This window comes from Tenrec ecaudatus, chromosome X (assembly GCF_050624435.1).
Source record: "Tenrec ecaudatus isolate mTenEca1 chromosome X, mTenEca1.hap1, whole genome shotgun sequence".
NCBI lineage: Eukaryota > Metazoa > Chordata > Mammalia > Afrosoricida > Tenrecidae > Tenrec > Tenrec ecaudatus.
The window spans coordinates 47,933,627-47,954,202 of record NC_134548.1 but is presented as its reverse complement, the minus strand read 5'-3'; positions in this window follow the sequence as shown (position 1 = coordinate 47,954,202).

The following is a 20,576-nucleotide window of genomic DNA, read 5'->3' as shown; positions in this document are numbered from 1 at the left end:
CTGGAAGATGCTGATTTGTAGCAATACTTTGGGGCAGACATTTAGAGGATCGTTTATAATAGGAATGGATATTGCATAATTATTAGGCCCCCCTTTTGCTCCTCAATCCTTAGCTATCTTCATTGGCTTCATGGGAGAAGATGCCCTTTTTAGAAGCTGAGTAGCTTTCTCAACTTACCACAATATAGAATGAAGATGTGTGGTAGATTATTAAAACTGGCATCTCATTGACTTTATTATCTAGCAGTTCTGTAACAAAAGTTACCACAATGGGTGGCTTTAAATAACAGAAATATATATGCAAAGAGTCAAAAAGAAATTGCTAGCTTTCCCCCCTGTTCTAGTAGGAGGAGCAAGAAAGTCATGTAGCTGTATTTCTGTTTTGTTTTCCATTACTATTATCACGCTTACAATCTTTGCTACCCATCACGAACTAGGTTCCGTTGTATCCAGCACTCTGAAAAGCCTGCTGTTTTCAAATTGCCCATTCCCTGTTCCAAAAGCAGTAGAATAATCTATTAGAGCGTCCTCACCACAATCACCGTGATTACCTCAGGGTAGAGGGAATTTAGTGTGACATAACTAAAACCTAGGCCCCCCTTACTTATTACCTAGATCCCTTCCAATCCCTTAGAAGGGGCCCAAGTAATACCTCACACAATCATATAATTTTATAATATTTATGAAAAGAAGATCATTTAACTGGAAACAGGGAATCCAGGACAGATGAACCCCTCAGGACCAGTGGTGAGAGTGGCGATACTGGGAGGGTGGAGTGAAGGAGGATAGAAAGGGGAAACGGACTACAAGGATCTACATATAACCTCCTCCCTGGGGGACGGACAACAGAAGGGTCGGTGAAGAAAGATGTCAGACAGTGTAAGATATGACAAAATAATAATAATTTTTAAATTATCAAAGGTCCATAAGGGAGGGGAAGTAGGGGGGAGAGGGGAAATGAAGAGCTGATACCAAGGGCTCAAGTAGAAAGACGATGTTTTGAGAATGATGATGGTGACAAATGTACAAATGTGCTTGACACAATGATGTATGTATGGATTGTGATAAGCATTGTATGAGCCCCCAATCAAATGACTTTAAAAAAAAACAACAGTAATTGGGAAAGATAACTACCAAATTCTCTTCACCTTCCTTTCCTTTATACTTTCTGTAATATCTACAATGCAGCCCCGGTGGCACATTAGGTTAGGTGTTGGAGTGCTAACTACAAGGTTGGCTATCCAAACCGACTAGCCATTACATAGAAGAAAAATGAGGCTGTCTCTTCCTGTAAAGCTTTATAGTCTTGGAAACCTCATACAGGGCCACTGAATTGAAATGGACTCAAAAGCAGTGAGTTTGGTTTGGGAGGTGGGAGTTTAATACAATGAGGTGTTAGATGAGCTATGGAAATGTTTGAAATACAGTTAAAATAAAGTTGAATTAGAGGCTAACGAAATGTATTGATACAGTGGCTGAAACAATAGGCTCAAATACAGCAAGGGTTCTGAGTATAACACACGAGCGGCAGTCTCCATTCTGCTGTACAAAGGACTGCTACAAGTTGGAAGAGACTCCATAGCACCCAACAACATTAGCTTGCTGAGGCTGTAGTAACAAATTTCCACAAAGTGAGTGATTTAAAATATCAAAAAATTCATTTTCTTAGAGTTCTGGGGGCCAGAAGTCTGAAATCAAGTTGTTAGCAGGGTCACACTCCTTCCCAGGACTCAGGAAGAACTTTTTCTAGCTTCTGGTGGCTGTTAGCAGTCCCTGGCTTATGAATGTGTCACTCCAGTCTCTGCCTCGATCTTTACATCACCATGCCTTTGTATTCATGTTGCCTCCCTCTCTTTATAAGGACCCTTGTGATGGTATTAGGGCCCACTAGAATAGTCAAGGTTCATTGTCCCATCTCAAAAGTCTCAATCACAAATTCAAAAAGAAAATTTGCATGTTGTTGTATATTGGGCTGCTAACTACAAGGTTAGCAGTTCTAAACTGTCAGCCACTCTGCAAGAGAAAGAAAAGATTTATTCTTATAGTGGTACAGTCTCAGAAACTCACCTAGGCAGTTTTACTCTGTCATATAGCATAGCTATGCGTTGGAATTGACTCAGTGAAATTGAGTTTGGCTTTTTTGTTAAGGATTGTTATTGTTGTTGCTTTTTTTAATAGGTGTCATTGAGTCCGTTCCACAGTGACCTTATGCACAATAGAACAAAGCACTCCATGATCCTGTGCCATCCTCACACTGCTCTTATGCTTGCAACACATCTCCTGGAGGGTCTTCCTCTTTTTTTTTGCTGCCCCCCTACTTTACCAAACATGATGTCCTTCTCCAGGGATTGGTATCTTCTGACAACATGTCCTAAGTATGTAAGATGAAGTCTCACCATTCTTTCTTGTAAGGTGCCCTACTTCCAAGACAGATCAGTTTGTCTATTTAGCAGTCCATGGTACTTTCAATACCCTAAAGATGTGGTTAAGGGTTAGCACCTGATATGTTTACATGGCTATTATTCAACCTACTAAAGGGTCCATTTCGGTTAGATATAGTGGGACATATCATGGGAGTTTTGTAGCTGTACAGTTAAGCTGCTGCTAGCTGTCTTGATAGAATGACCATGACTTCATTTGATATTGGACTCACCTATCATTGTAGTATGAAAGTAAAAGGCCACATTGGAATCTGAACTTCTTCCATGGAAGTTCCTGTATGGTGTGAATTTTTCATGTGCTTGGCTACTAACGGAAAAGTTGGAGGTTTGAGTTCACCCAAGGGCACCTTGGAAGAAGGCTTAACTATCTATTTCAGAAAAAAACAGTATGGAGCACAGTTCTTTTCAGACACACATGGGATTTCAATGAGTTGCAATCAACTTGAAGGCAATTGCACATTCTAAAACCAAAAATATGGTGACAGTAGAGGAGAAAGCAAGGGTTCACCAGAAAATAACCATAAAAGTATTTTAAACATTATAGCATGCTTATGAAATAAATATGTTAGATGTTTTCCTATATTTGACAGCAATCCTGAACATGTATATTTCATTGTCCACAACATATTCTGAAGTGTAAGTAACCTTTCTCTAAGCTATCAATAATAAAAACACAAATTTCTCTCAAATGCTAGAATACTATATCAATGATATCAAAGATCAAAGAGTATGAAAAACCCCCAAATAGAAATATATTATAGTTATGTATCATGAAAATTCATTCCTAAAATGATTGCATTTGAATAGATTTTTTTCTGATATATGCCAGGTTTTTGAAAATATATAATTTATTGTGTCTTTAAATACTAATTAAAAATTAACTTATGGCTGATGAGTGGCATGAGGGATATGTTGTATATACATCCATTCCTTGGACATCTCTTTCATTAGAGCAAATTAGACCGTTGGAGATGTGTGAGGATCCCCTTGCAGGATCGTTCAGACTGGATGGTTTACATGGTGACACCAGAGGAAGTACACAAACCTGCCTTGTGAAGCCAGTTTCTGAGTTCACTGTATTTGGATCCTATTGAGGAAGTTGTGCATTACATTCCTGTTTATGAGGACCCAGAGGAGACATTTCATTCTGGCTCTCCTGGGCAGCAGGTTTGCTTTTAATCTTATGGATATTGTAAATCCAGTGTGTGAGTCTCTCCCTCCCCATGTCCCTAGTGGAACTATGAGGACCTAGAGAGAGCATTTCATATATGATACCACTTCTGTTTTTATTTTTTCCTTAATCCTGATTTCCTATTCCTTTCTTACTAATTATTTTTAATCTTATATTATCAAATGCATTTATATAAGTCACGCTAAAATCAGTCTGCACCTATGAAGGTATAAGTAAATAAAAATTTTGAGACAACAATAAGTGATTTAGAAAAAAATACCCCTTCAACACATTTCTGCCCAAGGATCATTAATTATATAATATTTCTCTACAGGCATTTTGCCAGCCAGTCAGAAACTCATTTAGTGAGAAAGGATTCGGGTTTCATTAATAAAAATTTGGGCATTTTCAGCTGAGAGAAAAAAAAGTCTCATTTTCTTCCCTTTAGTTTTTCTCCTTTGCACTATGATTATTGTTCATTTCAGAGTACAAAGGCCCTCTGAGGCCTCCGGTCTTTCTTAAAGGTTTAGTCAAATTACACATGACAAAGGCCTTCCTAATCTGCAGGGCTTTCTATTCCAGTAGAACTGGGCCTGTGTTCCTGTTTCCCTTGCCTGACTCAGCACTTGGTATATTGAAGAAGATGGGGCCCAGACATAGTCTGTTAGGAATAATAAGCATGGAGAAAGAGAATAATAGCTTAAATTTAAAATTTGAAAATGAGTCCTGTTTTTGAAATGGTGAACAATTGTGTTATTAATACAGTTCAGACAAACAGGAAGGAGTCATGAAAACGATAAAAAAAATCAAGTTTCGAAAGTAAGACTTTACCTTGTGAGACCAGACTTCAGGGTGGATTAAACTTTCCTGGTTAAAGAGATAACCAAAATATCTAGGCAAGAAAGAAAAAAAAAACTCATATTATGTTCTTCAGCCAAGAAAAAAATCTCATTATCTTTTATTCCTCAAAGAAAAGTTCTTCTGTTCTATGGCTAATGAAATGATATAAACTGGATAAATTTCTGTTCATCCTGAGAGTTCTCTGTTCATATTTTTACATCCCAGGTTAACCACCATAGTTTCCAGTTAGCTATTCATATTTATCTTTTAATTTATTTTAATCAGGTGACCCCACCTGATTTAGACTTCAAGTAGTCATATAATATCTCAAAAATTTATAAATCAGTTCCTATTCTACATATCTCTGGTGGTCAAAGTTCTTAAGACTCTGACATGTTATTTATTACATATTACATGTATTTCTCCCAGGCTTAAAATCTATTTTATGCATTATTTTTCACCTCATAATTTACTAACTTTTTCTATGTCATTCACAGAAATATTTCTGATCAATGCAGTTTTATGGAGATTACAGTCCCATTTACATAATTATCTCTGTTCACTCCATGTCCACTTACAATGGCTCCTTGTCTCTTTTTCTGAGCTGCTTGAAAGTGCCTAGGAGATCACAATCTATTTTGAATGATAGAATGGTTATAACGCCAGTTGTCATTAAGCTAACACTAGCTTATTGCCACCTCATGTGTAGCAGAACTATGACCATAGGGTTTGCAATGTCAGATTTTGAGGAACTAGATAACCAAACCTTTTTTCTGAGGCAACTCTAAGTAGATTGACACTACCAACATTTTTTGTTAACAACCAAAAATTTAAATTGCTTGCAAAAAATTGAAGTTCCAAAACTATGAATCCAAAGTTAAGAAGCAACAGTAGCCAAAATCATCCATTAGAGAGGAATCACGGTAGTTGAGAATGAAATGATCCAGGTTTCTCATACATGGTACCACATAGCTTTGCATCAGGTAGTTGTGCTTGAGGATTTGCTGTGATGCTGAAAGATGCTTTCAGTATTTCAAATCCCTTATGCTTACCCATGCTGAAAGGGTTTCAGAGGAGCTTCCAGATGAAGAACAGACTAGAAGAGAAGGAAGAGACGATCCATTTCAGAAGGATAAGTCACTGAAAATCTTGTGAATAGTAGTAGAACATTATCTGACATAATGTCAGAAGATGAGCCACTCAGGCTCTAAGGCACTCAACATACAACTATGAAAGATCAGACTCCTCAAAATACAGTCAGTCATAATGGTGTGAATGCAGGAAAGGTTTTGGGACCTTCATTTTCTGACCGAGGACACAACTCAAATGAAGAGAAATGGCTGTAAGCATCAGTTAACCTCAGAACACGGAATGGACAAAGGATGATGCTAGAAACATTAGAAGTTGCCAAAAATAAAATGTAAAACACTGTAGTCATTGAAACTTTTTTCACAATAGTAAAAAGATGGGGAAACTTTCTTAAGTGCCCATCAATGGATGCATGGATAGACAAACAATAATAAATACACACAATGAAATACTATGCTAGTCTGAGATCTCTAGAGAAGTAAAACCAGTGACCCTTAGATATGTATATAAAGATATGTTTATATTAAGAAAAATGGCTCACAAAATTGTAGATGCAGTTGGTTTCAATTTGATTCAAGTCCATATATTGAATATTAAGCTGGGGGATTTTCTTGAGTCTTTAGGGCTGGGGACCCAGGAAGCCAGAGAACCATACAGAAGGACACAACAAGAAGACTAAAGGAAGTAAGCCACACCTGCAAGGCTGTGGCCTGAGTAAGGGGTTGCACTACCCTAAACTTTAGGTCACATTATGGAGGAGGCTTTCCTGCTAAACAACTGAGGAACTTGGCCCAGTCAAGTTGAACCAAAACCTAAATATCACAACCAGGAATCCAGAGGTGAAGCAGGATTCAGAAGGACAAAACAGAAAGACTAAAGAAGGTATGCAAAGGTAGATAGACAAATCAGATGTTACGAGCCACTGATAGCTCCCACAATTGGCAGGCAATATAATGGCTTTTGGTTCAAGTACAAAGAACTGGAAGTCAATATGAGAGATATGGGATAAGCAAGATGAGAGAATGAGAGAGAGAAAGTTTGCCACAGTGTCTACACACCTGAAAGAATAACCAAGAATCTGAAAAACATCTAGCATGAATGATGCCAGACAACATTAGGTTGACTGAAATAAGTAAATCCCCAAAGGGCAAATATTGTCCAATATAATTATTATAAAAAGTCAAGAAAAGGTTTACGCATAAGCAAACAACATTATTTGGTTGTTAACAGGGAAAGGAGGTGAAGGGAGAGTAAATGACTAATTAGAGAGAAGATATGTGAGACAATGTACAATAAGCAGGAGGTCACCATAACATGATCAAGACAAAGGATGGCACTGGAAGGTTGCTAAGAGTAAGAGATAACAAAAGTAAATATGAGACACTTTCAAAAAGTATGTGGAAAATGGAAGTGAAAGAAAATGGAATTTTTTCATGAACTCCTTTGTACTATTGTGAACACGACTCTGCAATAGTAGTGATAACCAACAACAATCTATTGGTGAATACATGGGTAGACATGCAGGCAGAATAGGAGATGAATAGGAGGATACCCATTCTACTGTGTGCGTCGTAACCAAATATGAATAGTATTAAGGAGAATGGGAATTCCAGGACACTTAGTTAATGGTGCTCAGGAGGGACCTGTTTGAGGATCAAGAGGCAGTTGTTCAAACGGAACAGGGGAATACTGCATGCTTTAAAATCTGGAAAGTTGTACATCAGAGTTGTTTCCATTCACCATATTTATTCAATTTGCCTGCTGAGCAAATAATCAACAAAGCTGGATTATATGAAGAACTTGGCATGATGATTGGAGGAAACCTTATTAACAACCCTTGATATGGGAATGGCCTAACCTTGCTTGCTAAAGACTTGAAGCACTTGCTGATGAAGATCAAGGAGTATAGCCTTCAGTGCGCATTATATCGCAATGTAAAGAAAGCAAAGCATGGCATTGTGTAAACCTGCTGCATAAGATCTCTTTAAACTGTTGAAGCACTTTGAGGACTGGGCCCACCTGACCCTAGGAAAGGTATTTTTAATAACCTCATATGCTTGAGAAAATTGGACATTGAACAAGGAAAACCAAAGAAGAATCAATGCATTTGAATTATGGTGCTGGTGAAGAATATTCAAAGTACAGTGGACTGCCAAAAGAACAAAAAGAGCTGTCCAGAAGTACAGGAAGGATGCTTCTTAGAAGTTAGAAGGGCAAGACTTCATCCCACATGCTTTGGACATGTTATCAGGAAAGCTTATTAACTGGAAAAAGACATCATGCTTGGTAAAGTATAAGATCAGTGAAAAAGAGAAAGACCCTTAACAAGATGGATTGACATAGAGCCTATAACAATGGGCTCAAAAATAATGAAAATTGTGAGGATAGAGCAAGACTGGGCAGTGTTTCATTTTGTCATACATAAGGTTGCTGTAAATCGAAACCAACTCAATCACACCTAACAACAATAAAATTATATATATATACATCTATATATATACAGAGAGAGAAAGAGAGAGAATTACTACATAAGTGTTTACATCACTGCAAATGCATCCAAAGAGAACACAGGGGCCACATTTAAAAAATTTTTCGTATCTATATTCAGACACTTTAAGGAAATAAGTCATGGCTTGAGGGTCTTGGGGGAACATCTAGATCATTTGGCACAACAAAGTCCGCAAAAACAATGTTCTATATCCATGTGTACCACATCCTCCACTAACCTGAAACTAAAACTAGATGGTTCCCAGGGCACCATTCTGTAACAATAAAAAGTCCTGTAAAGAGGACTTTGAGTCATTGAGTCAATTCTGTCATTGAGTCAATTCTGATTCATAGTGACCATGTAAGATATAGAAGAACTAGCCCTTTGAGTTTCTGAGGCTGTAAATCTTTACTAAGCAGAAAGTCTCTTCTACAGATCAGTTGGTGGTTTCAAACTGCTGATCCTGCAGTTAGCAGCTCAATACATAACTATGCTACCAGAGGTCCTGCTGTATAGAAGAGGAGGTGAAAAAAGAACAAAATTCAAAACAATAAAAAAACATCAAACGTACTGTTCTGAAAAAAAAAACAGGTGAATGCCTGAGTCTTTGGCCCTTAGATACCCTTTAGTCTGAAATTAAACCCACACCTTGATATTAACTTTCCATCAAAACAATCACTGGGTAATATATGAAAATAATAATCTATAATTTATCAAGGTCTCATGAAGGAGGGAGGGTGGGAGAGAGAGGGGGAAATGAGGAGCTGATATCAAAGGCTCAAGCAGAAAGAAAATGATGATGGCAACATATGTACAAATGAGCTTGACACAATGAATGAATGTATGAATTGTGATAAGAGATGTAGGAGCCCCCCCCAAAGTATTTAATAAAAAAAATCAATGGACAGGCCTCTAAACGTGTACTAACACCAAGGAGGAAGTAGCCCTCAGCCCAATAAACCAAAGAAGCTCTTAAGTGTAGCATTAGCGCAAAAACAAAGCTCAGAAGGCAGGAAAGAAAGGTAAATGGAAATAGAAAACTCAGGGAAGAAGTTGGAAGAGTGATGTAATTGAGAGATTGAACCCAATATCACAAAAGATATAAAGATATATGAACTGTTGAATCATAAACAAATTTTCTCTGCAACCCTCCAACCCAACCACAGTAAAGAGTTAAGAAAATTATTATGCATTCAGAATGAAATTTGTATAGTGGGCAATATTTACCCTTAAAAGATAGTGCTCTGAGTAGTAGCTCTCGTATTATCTTTGAATGGATTATCTTATCAAACCTTAAACACTGTTGTTAAAGTTTTCTTCATTTTCAAACATAACAACTTAGCGTCCTATCTTTCATCTCTTATATGTTAGACAGGGTTCTCTAGAGAAACAAAACGAGGACACTTATGATTTTATAAATATAGATAGATAGATAAAGGAATAGAACAGCTAATTAGTTCACACAACAGTACAGAGGGCTCAGTTCAACTCATTTTCATGAAACACTTCAACTCATGTGGGCTGCTGGGTCCAAGGTCAAGGAAGCAGACAGCTGAGTCTTCCCTAGAACAATATAGGCAGTTGGGCCACAGGCAGCAAACAGCAGGGTGGGTCGCCAACAGTCAGCAGTTCAAGAGCTTAGCAAAGCAGGCCCAGATGGGAAATCAAACTCAAAGTGATGCAAGACGTGTATACACCAAGCTCAAGGGTGTACACACCAGCACCTTGTGAAGCAGGTCTCAAAGTATCCTCAAGCGCTAGCAACAAGATCCATGGTTCAGCTGTCTCACAAGTAGTATAGCTCACAAGTTGAGGCAGAGAACTAGCTAAGGCAGCCACACACTTGTTCAATCACCAGAGAGCAAGAGCGAGAGAGCTAAGGCTTGCCGAGCCATTTATCCCTTTGCCCTCCAATCAAACTGTGATCTTATTAATCCCACATGTTCCTATTGACCAGGTTGGTCCAATAAACCTACCTATCGCCTTAGAAAATATAAACACATATTTCAATATATCATTATCATCACCATCCTGATAGATCTTTGTTTATTGGGAATAATGTGTATCAAATGAAATTGAAAAATTACAGCAATAGAAAAGTAAATTCATGGGGCATACCTGGTACTGAGTTTCCTTTATGGATGATGAAAACATTCTGAAACTAGATAGAAGTTGAAGTTTCATGATTTTGTGAATGAACTCAATGCCACTGGATTTTTCATTTTAAAATGGTTAATTTTATGCTATACAAATTTCATTTCAATTATAAATAAATAAAAATAAGCCTACAGTTCTGGTCCCAAAAAAGATGCCATCAACTTGTTCCTCCTGGTTCCTCCCCATTAAACACAGTTATAAACCAAAAACCAAACTCACTGCCACGGAGTTGATTACAACTTATAGAACAAAGTAGAACTTCCCCAGTTGTTTTTCTGAGACTGTAAATCTTTATGGGAATGAAAAGAATCATCTTTCTCCCAATCAGTGGTTGGTGGTTTCAAACTGCTGACCTTGTGGTTAGCAACCAAATGCATAACCACTGGACCACCAGATTGCTTTAGCAAAACTATAAATCCTATAAATAATGAAAGAGAAAAACAGTAAAAAGGAAGAAGTCTGAATGGTAATCCTAAGAAAATAAACACTGGTTTAACTCTCAGGACTGGAGCAACAGTGCAACAATACAGACCCACATATCTCCAGCCCAGTGGAGTCAGTCACTTAGGCCTGGTGATTACCAACCACTGACCTAGCAACAGAAGGCAAAAGAGAACAGTAAGAGTGGATGTAAGGAAGAGTTCAAAGAAAGGAGTGGAGCTAAGAGAATCTGGGCACAGGGTATTCTAACACAGTTCTTGCAGAAAGAATACCAAGTAGCAATAGCAGGAGCATAGCTAAAAGCTAGTTGCTGATAACTCTTATAGAAGGGGAGGGTCACTGAGGAAAGACAAAATGGATCAGAGTCAATATAGAGTTTCTCACAGGGTTACTCTCAAGAAAAGTACAAAAAGCAACCATGAGCCCAACTCTCAAGAGAGTTCCAAGGATCAATACTTGGAAGATCAAGTGTAAAAAATGTCACGTTCAAAATTTCTGGGACAGGGCAAAACTATGTTGGGCAGAGAAAAGGGTTAAGAACAAGAGTATGTGTCATAGAAAATGGTGGGAAATGGCACTGAAAGATTTGCTGCTTGCTTTCATTTGTCACTGCATGATATGTGAGTGGGTATGGCTAGTTGAAAGTTACAAGGTCAGCTGGATACGTCTTAAACTCATGTTTTATAATAAGAAACAGCTATTACCCAAAGCAACACACTGCACTTTGAAATAACTAAAAGGAACCACAGAAAAAGCCATAATTCAATAGGTCTTCAAACAAATCTGACCAAATTGACTCTGCGTGATTATTTATCATTCTGCTATCAAAGAACTTTAAAGTAAGTGAACAAGCCATCAGCTGCATCAGCCCTAACTGAACATTCTATCAGGTGACTTGGCTGTGTTACTGTAAGACAAACAAGAGTTCATCAAAGATTTTCTGTAAAGGACAAAGCAGTAAATATTTTAGGCTTTGTGGGCCATATGGTCTCTGACTCAACTACTCCACTCTGCCTTAGTAGTTCACAGTCAGCCAGTGACTAAAGAAATTAGCATGGCTGCGTGCCAATGGTATTTTTATATGAACACTAAAATATTAATTTCATATACATTTTATGTCTCGCAAAAACATATATTTCAATTATTTTCAATCATTCTTACACTGTGCCATATGTATAAAGGCGGCACTAGAATTTTCTTGTGAGCTGTAGTTGACCAATTTCTGGTATACATAGTCCAAAGCCTTCCAACCGCAGCAACACATATTGGGCATTCCCCAGGTGACATAGTGATATTTGTTTGGGCGACATATGCAAACCATTTAAGTTAAGAATGTAATAGGTGATTTGGTTTTAATTCATGTTTCATGCATTTAAAATATTGCATTATAGCAATTCTTACACAAGCACAAAGTGGGCAGAATAGTATACACCATCCACATTCCAGACTTATCAACTTATGGTTTATGACTCATTTGGGCTCATCTATACTCTCTCACATTTTCTTTGTCTCCCACAATTTAAAAAATTAGATATATGTTGGACTGATAACTGCAAGGGCAAGGTCAGCAATATAAAACCATGAGATTTTCTGCTCCTGTGAATATTTACAGACTCAGAAACCCACAGGGGCATTTCTACTCTGTCCTAACTGGCAGTTTTGAATGAAAATCAACTCAGCTCGCAGTGAGTTTGTGTGTGAGTGTAGGCATGTATGCATATAAATATTTACATTTTCGCTGTTTTTAAATGTACAATTAAGTGACATTAATTGTATTCGCCATGTTGTGTAATCATCACCACAATTTCCAAATATTTTTAACCAAGCAATATTTTCCATTAAGCAATAGCTTTCCATTTCCTCGCAAATGGTGATCATTCATGTTAAGGTCTATCAAAATGGCTTCTACTCATTGTGATCCTACCAGCAATAGAATAAAACACTGCCCAGTCGTGTATTGTCCTTACAATCATTACATCCTTAATGCTGCAGTTTCCATGTCAATTCATCTCATGAGGATCTCCCTCTTCTTTACTGACTCACTGCCTTACCAAGCATGATGGTCTTTCTCCAGAGATTGGTCCTTCTTGATAACACGTCCAAAATAAGTGAGATGAACCTTCACTATTTTCACTTCTCAGGAATAATCTGATTATAGTTTTCCCCAGACAGATTTATTCATTTTTCCTTGCAGTCAATGGTATAGTTAGTTAATATTCTTCACAAGTGGCATAATTCAAAGTTAGCTACCCTTCTTAAAGTTCCCTACACATTGCCCAACGTTTTCATGCACATGAGATAGTTGGAAATGCCATTGAGTCAGTCACACTTTAATCTTCAAAGTATATTGGCACTTGAACATTTCAAAGCGGTCTTTCACAGTAGATGTGCCCAATGGCAGACATCACTTGATGTCTGTGCTACTGTTTCCATGGGCGTTAACTGTGGATCCAAGTACAATGAATCATTTGACAACTTCAAATACTTTCTTTATTCATCATGATGCTGGGTATTGGTTCAGAGACAGTGGTAGCCTCTAATAAACATTAGTCTCTATTAATTTCCCTACACTAGATATTTTTATAACATTATTAGGATATACTTTCTCTGAAGATTGATTAAGATAATTCAAAATTGGTTGCAGCAGTACATCAACATAGAGCTGCCAGAAATTCAAGCTACATTCAGAAGAGGACATGAAATAAGGTATTATTGCTGCTGTCAGGTATCTTGGCTGAAAGATAGGACTACCAAAAAGATGTTCTCATGTTTTATTGATTATGCAATGTCATATGACTGTGTAGCTCATAATAAACTATGAATAACATTGCAAAGAAGGGGAATTCAGAAAACTTAATCGTGCACACAGAGAACCTGTACATGGAACAGAACCTGAAATTCCTAAAGACACAAAACAAAAACTTTTTACAACTTCAAAACCATTCAAACAAAAAACAACATCCATATCTACTGAATTGGTTGAAACTGGAGGACACCCCAAGGCTTTTGTCCAGAGATGTTGTTGAAACCTTAAACCAGAATTAACCCCTGAGGTCACCTAAATGACAAATAAACTAAAACCAACTAAATTCATGATCGCCACACTTAAGTAGTGCATTCTCCTTTTTAAAAATCACTTACATGACATCAAACACTGCTCAATTACTTTTCTACAATGTAAGGAAAACAAGGAAAAATATTAATGGGAATGGAATCACCAGAATGTGAATGAGAATTTCCATGCATTGTCCGTAATGTAATCAATACCATTGAAAACTTTGTGTAGAAATTATTGATTGGGAACTTAGATTGCTATGTAAAATTTGACTGAAAACACAATATAGTATTATTTAAAAGAAAAAGAGTTATATGATTACTTCCTATCCATTCTTGACGATTTTTATCATAGAACACAATGGGCTTATTTGTTATAACTCAAAAGCAAAAGTAAAGCCAATAATTACAAATTATAAGAAGGCAAAATCGAACTTATGATAAGGACACACTTTCTAACTGTAAGATTTACTCAAAAATAAAACAAGTTATACATAATGCTTCTTAAAATGATTGAATGTTAGATTTGTGGTACATGAATTATACCTTAAAAATAAATTAGAAAAACTAAGGTAAGTTTAAAAAGTGGGTTATAGACATGTATTCATAGTGTAGTCTATTTTTATTAATATATGTGTTTGTGTACATACAAGGGGCTATCCAAAAAAATTGAAAGCATTTTTCAAAGCTATGTATTTCATTTTTTTTCTTTTACAAAACAACTTTATCCCCATTACACATCATACATTTGACAAATCTGCAATTCCATTCTTGCAAACATTTTTTAAACGCATCTGTTTGGATGACTGATAGCACCTCCCTCATTTTTCACCCTACCTCGTCTATGTTGTCAAATAATTGTCCTTTCATGTCCCTCTCCATTCTCAGAAACAAAATGAAGTCACACAGAATGAGGTGCGGGGGCTAGCGAGGCATGCTGTTTTTTGGCCAAATCTGGTGCACTGAAAAGGCTTTGTGAGCAAGTGCATCATCATGGTGGCAAAACCAGTCCCCTGTTGCCCACAAATCAGGACTTTTCTGTTGCACATGCTTACACTATCTTTTCAGAATCTCTAAATAGCAATCTTCATTAACAACAGACTGACCTGGTGGAATGAACTTCAAAGGCACTATGAGTTGACTTTTTGTCTGTTCAGGAAGTTGACGCATGACCAGGTTTGTCATCAATCGGCATTTCACCTTGTTTGAAATGAGGAAACCACTCATACATTTGAGTTATTCTCATAGCGCTGTCCTTGTAAGCTGTGTTCAACATCACAACAGTTTCTGTGGCATTTCTCCTGAACAAAGAACAAAATTTCACAGCTGCATGCTGTTCTCTTACATTGGAGAGCACAAAAAATGAGGTTTGAGCAAAATTACTTTCCCCCCAAAAAGTCACTGTGACCAGAGAAAAGAGCAGATGTGGATGGAATGAGGGATGTCATTTTTAATGTAAGAGAGATCTTGTCTGAAGTAGAAAATGCAAGAAAAACATTTACCTGTGATTCATTCAACCATTTTCTTGGGTGTGTGATCGACTCCTTTTTAAGTAAACTCTGTAGGAAGGCTTGCCTCTTGTTAGTGCGAATGGTGCAACTGTCACATCAACCTCTGGTTCTTTGGAATGGAGTCAATGGCCTGCCACATTGCCTGACAAACTTGGATTCATTTCACTCTATAGACAAATGCATGACCTGCTGATCTTGGATTCATCTGCCTCTGCTTCCACCAGCCTATGATCCTCCTGTTTCTTGATTCCTGAGCCCCTGGTAGGTATGCAAGTTAGGATAAACCTACAGCTTGACATCTGAAGCAAAGACTTGAACCAGACTGGAGACTTACCCACTTCTACAACTGTGTGAGCCATTGTCTTGATATAAATTTATATATACTTATATATATAGATAAGAAATTAATAGATATGATATCTGTATGTATGTGTGTAGTTGTGTGTATGTGTGTTGTGTGTGTGTGTGTATATATATATATATATATATATATATATATATATATATATATATTTCACTGTTTTTTGCTTCTCTGGAGAATCTAGCCTTACACATTGGCATTATACAAGCAATGCATTACTCAAGCAATGCAAATAACAAATATGCCTCAGGAATTTTGCCCTTGTTACCTCTTCCTAGATTATTCTTTCCATAGATTACTTTGGGTAGTTTTTTCATTTTATTCAAGTTTCTACCCAAATGTTGCCAACCTCGGAGCAAATATTTCTGTCCATTATGTCTAAAATAGGAGGCTCTATCATCTTCTATTTCTTTATTCTGCCTCATTTTTCTTCAAATCACTTATCATTATCTGACCCTAGAATATATTTCTGCCCTTTTGTTTGCTTATTATCTGCCTCTTCTACTATAATAGAAACTACTTGAATTTAGGCTTTTATCTGTTTTATTCACTGTTGTTTACCCAGAACCTAGAGCACTATTTGTTGAACAAATTCATAAAAGTGTATGAAAGTCTCTGAGAGTCTAACATTAGACATACTTGTTCTATGTGGACAGAGAAATTTGAAAACAGTGGTTACACTCCATCCTAAACTCTTGAAATAAGTTTAAAATCCTTGTTAAATTTTAAAGCTGCCTTTTCTAATAGCAATTCTCCTAACCTCTGTGCTGACCTAATCATGTACCCTAAAGGAAACATTTTTGCTTTCCTCTGTTATCTGACAGCTGCAAGATGTCACAATATACCCAGGAAGTTTTTCCTCTATGGTCAAACTGATGCAAGATATAGTAGCTTAAACCCAGAGGGTCTTTTTTTGGAGGGGGGGCAGTTATGATGCTTTTAATTCTACATTATTTCTTTTTTGAAATCATTTTATTGGGGGCTTATACAACTCTTATCACAATCCATGCATACATCCGTTATGTCGAGCACATTTGTATGTTGGCTGCCATCATAATTTTCAAAACATTTTCTTTCTACATATGTCCTTGGTGTAAGCTCCTCATTTTTACCTCCCTCCCCACCCTCTCTCCCTCATGAACTCTTGATAATTTATAAGTTTTTTCATGTCTTACACTGACCGATCTCTCGCTTTATCTACTTTTCTGTTGTCCGTCCCCCTGGGAGGGGGTTATATGTAGACCATTGTGATCAGTTCCCCCTTTCTACCCCCACCTTCCCCTTCACCTCTTGGTATCACTACTCAATGTTGGTCCTGAGGGATTTATTGGTCCTGGGTTCCCCATGTTCCCAGCTTTTATCTTTACCCGTGTACATGCTCTGGTCTAGCCAGATTTGTAAGGTAAAATTGGGGTCACGAAAGTGGAGGGGGGGATATTAAAGAACTAGAGGAAAGGTGTATGTTTCAATGGTGCTATACTAAACCCTGACTGGATTGTCTCTTCCTTTTGATCCTTTTGTAAGTGTATGACCAAATGTCTACAAATGGGTTTCGGTCTCCACTTCACACTCCTCCTCATTCAAAATGATAAAACCTTTATTTTGGGTCTCTGATGCCTGATACCTGATCCCATCGACACTTCATGATCACACAGGTTGGTGTTCTTCTTCCATGTGGGCTTTGTTGCTTCTCAGCTAGATGTCTGCTCGTTTATCTTCAAGCCTTTAGATCCCAGATGCTATATCTTTTAATAGTCAGGCACCATTAGTTTTCTTCACCACATTTCCTTATGCACCCATTTTGTGATCATGCAGGGAAGGTAAGGATTATGGAACGCCAGTGTAATAGAAGAAAATATTCTTGCATTGAGGGAGTACTAGAGTAGAGGCCCAATGTCTGTCTGCTACCTTAATACTAAACCTACCTATAAATATATGTACATAGATCTATTTCCCTGTTGTTATATGAAATATATTTACTTATGTACATGTCTTTATCAAGACCTCTATAAATGCCCTTTGCCTCCCAGCTCTTTCCTCTATTTAGTTTTACTTTCCTCTTATCCCACTATCATGTTCAACCTTCATTTGGGTTTCAGCAGTTCCTCTCAGTTACATTGTCCTTGATCAAACCCTACCAGACATCCTATGCCAGACTCATCATCGAATTTACATCACTTTCTGTTCCCTTGTCCGTGGTTTGTTAATACTCACTTCCTTTCCCTGACTCCCCCTCTCTCATGACCGCTCCGCACCCCAAATCATCGGTCCCATTGTTTTCTCCTCCGGATTGTTTATCCTACCTGTCTAGTCTAGGCAGAAATGCAGAGACAAAAATAAGCACAAACAAAGACAGCAAAACAAAATAGCAAAAGAAAAAGCAACAAAAACAATGTCAAAAATCTTTAAAAAAAAGAAAGAAAGAAAAGAAAAGCCTATAAATAGTTCAAGGTTTGTTGGTTCACCTTTAGGAATATTTTCTGGTAGGGTCTGATGGGGTGCCACACCCTGGCCCCAAAGTGTATTTTTGGTATTCCTGGGACTTCATTGCTTTGCTTCCCTCCTGCTCTGTTGCCCCGGTGTGGTAGGGTCAGATGGGGCACAATTCCCATACTGTGCCTCCAGTGTTGTCCCTCAAAGTGCTATAGGGTCAGTGAGGGATGTTGTGTCTTGTGGCGGCAACGGCCCTATAGTCCTCTGTCTACATTGGCTGCTCTGAGCAGGACTATCATCCTCAGAGATTGGTGGGCCAGAATGTGTTCCACTCTCTCTCCTTCCCTCTTTGTTTGCTTCTGTGTGCTCTGATCAGCCCTGTCCCTCTCCCTGAGCTGTCCCCTGAAATGAATTCTTCTGGGGGGAGAGGGAGCTGTACACATAGTTGGGATTGGGGCCGTATTCTCAGACCCCAGAGCGTCTTGATAATCTTTACAATTGACTCCAAGAAAAAATGGACAAAATGGAGAAAGCAATTTTATTTTATTTATTTCAAAGCATTATGTGTGGGTGAACGAATATGTATGTCTGCTTTTGCTGGTAGACCACTGCAAACATGGGGCAGCCCAGTTGCATTTCCTAAGGCCCTGGGAGGTTGGAGTGGGAGGACAAACTTAACCCTCCTTCACTGAGTAATGCTATTTGGGGGATGAATTTTTATTGTAAATTAGGTTAAGGGAATTTAAAGTTTATAACATTAACTCTGAATTCAACAGTATAAACGCCCCCACCCCGTGTTCTATCTCAGCTTCACCATTGATTTTTCAAGAAATAAATTTTAATAGCAGTTTCCTGAAATACCTGTCCTGCCATGTTCCTGTGACCATTCCATTTATTAACTGAAAATCAAATATGCATACAAGTATAAACTCTTAATCAAATTTGTTATCCTGCATATGTTATCCAACTATCCCTGCTGAGTCTCTTGTCATTTAATTTCTTGTTTGTATATTATAATTTCATAATTTTAGTTCCTCCTTCAATGTACAAGAATATGTCTGCATCCACTAGGGAAGTGGTCGCCTTCTTTCTGTGAATTAGGAAGTCTTACCCACCTGTACCATCCCTGGACTTTCAATAAGTCTCTTAGTTTTACATTTACAGAGTGTTCGTTTTCACTCTAGGACAAAAGAATAAACTGTTTGACATTGATTTATTACATTGATACCTGTACGATCAGCTTCTGGTTATTTAAATGTAGATAATATCTCCTCTGTTCTGTCACAAGCGATTCTCCTGGCCCTCCCTGAAGCTGCCAGAATCATCCCCTTAAAACATATTGCTCAGTCCCCAGGCCCAATTTCATAACTAAGGAAATTTCTGAACATTTTCTTTCACCATAACCCCTCACCCAATCTTTTCTTTAATGTCTTTGCCAATCAATTTTAAACCAATTTCATCTGACCTTGTTATGCTAATATGCTTGGAGCAAAGAGAAAAGAAGAAAAGAAAGGAGAAGAACAAGCAAGATTAGTTCAACAGTGACATTAGTTCAATGACATTGAAAACCCACCCTTTCATTCTTATTTCATCTAATTTTAACCAAAAGGCTACACCTATAATCAGTCTCCATTTTGAGACTGCCTGGTTGCAGAAAATGATTTGACTAAATTAATTCAAGGTAGTTTGAACTAAGCAAAATCTTTCATACCTCTTATGTGACAGTGAATGTTAATTTAAAATAACTCATGTATTTATTAGTTTGGTCCATATGTGACACCTACTAATGGCTATTATACTTAACTCATATTATTCAGATTTTATAAACCTGTAAAATGTAGATTCAATATGTGCTTAATAAGTTTATTAAAAGAAAAGATAACATAATTTTGGCTTGAGAGACTACAATATCATAGGGGAAAACAAACACATGTAAACAAAAATATAATAAAAATATAATTATGTGTATTTATGGAGGAAGAGCAGAACAGGGTGTTTGGTAGGTGAACTGCAGTATAAAAGGCAAGTTAAAAAATTTTGCTACAAAATCATAAAAATTTTTATTAACAAAAACCATTAAAATGTTAAGCTATTATTTTACTACATATCTGCCATCTAAGTCTATATAATTCCAAAGGCAGGGTTTCTATTTTCCATCTCTCTGATCGTTCCCCAAAGATCTCGGTGTACTTTGATTTATAACACATCAGGACAGCTGTTTTGGCATGACAGAGGGATTCAAATGGTGTCCCTTTACCACATTCTTTCAATTATAGGAACAAAAATCTGAAGAGGCAAGATCAGAGTTGTTGGGATGGATGAAGTAAGGTTTCTTGAAGAAATTCTCATAGAACAGCCCTTTCTATCCTAGAAGAATTTTAGGATTGTCATGATGAAGAAAAATTCCTCTAACTTTCCTGCGTTTTCCCCACCAATGGAGTTTTCCGTTTCATAAATCGTCTTCATAATGAGTCCCCATGATCAACCTGTGTCCATTGAGAATCTGTTTTCATGAAGATCACTTCTTTGAAATCATCAGAACTCATTACAATAACTTTCTGAATCAACCTCTCACCCCCCATTGCTCTGT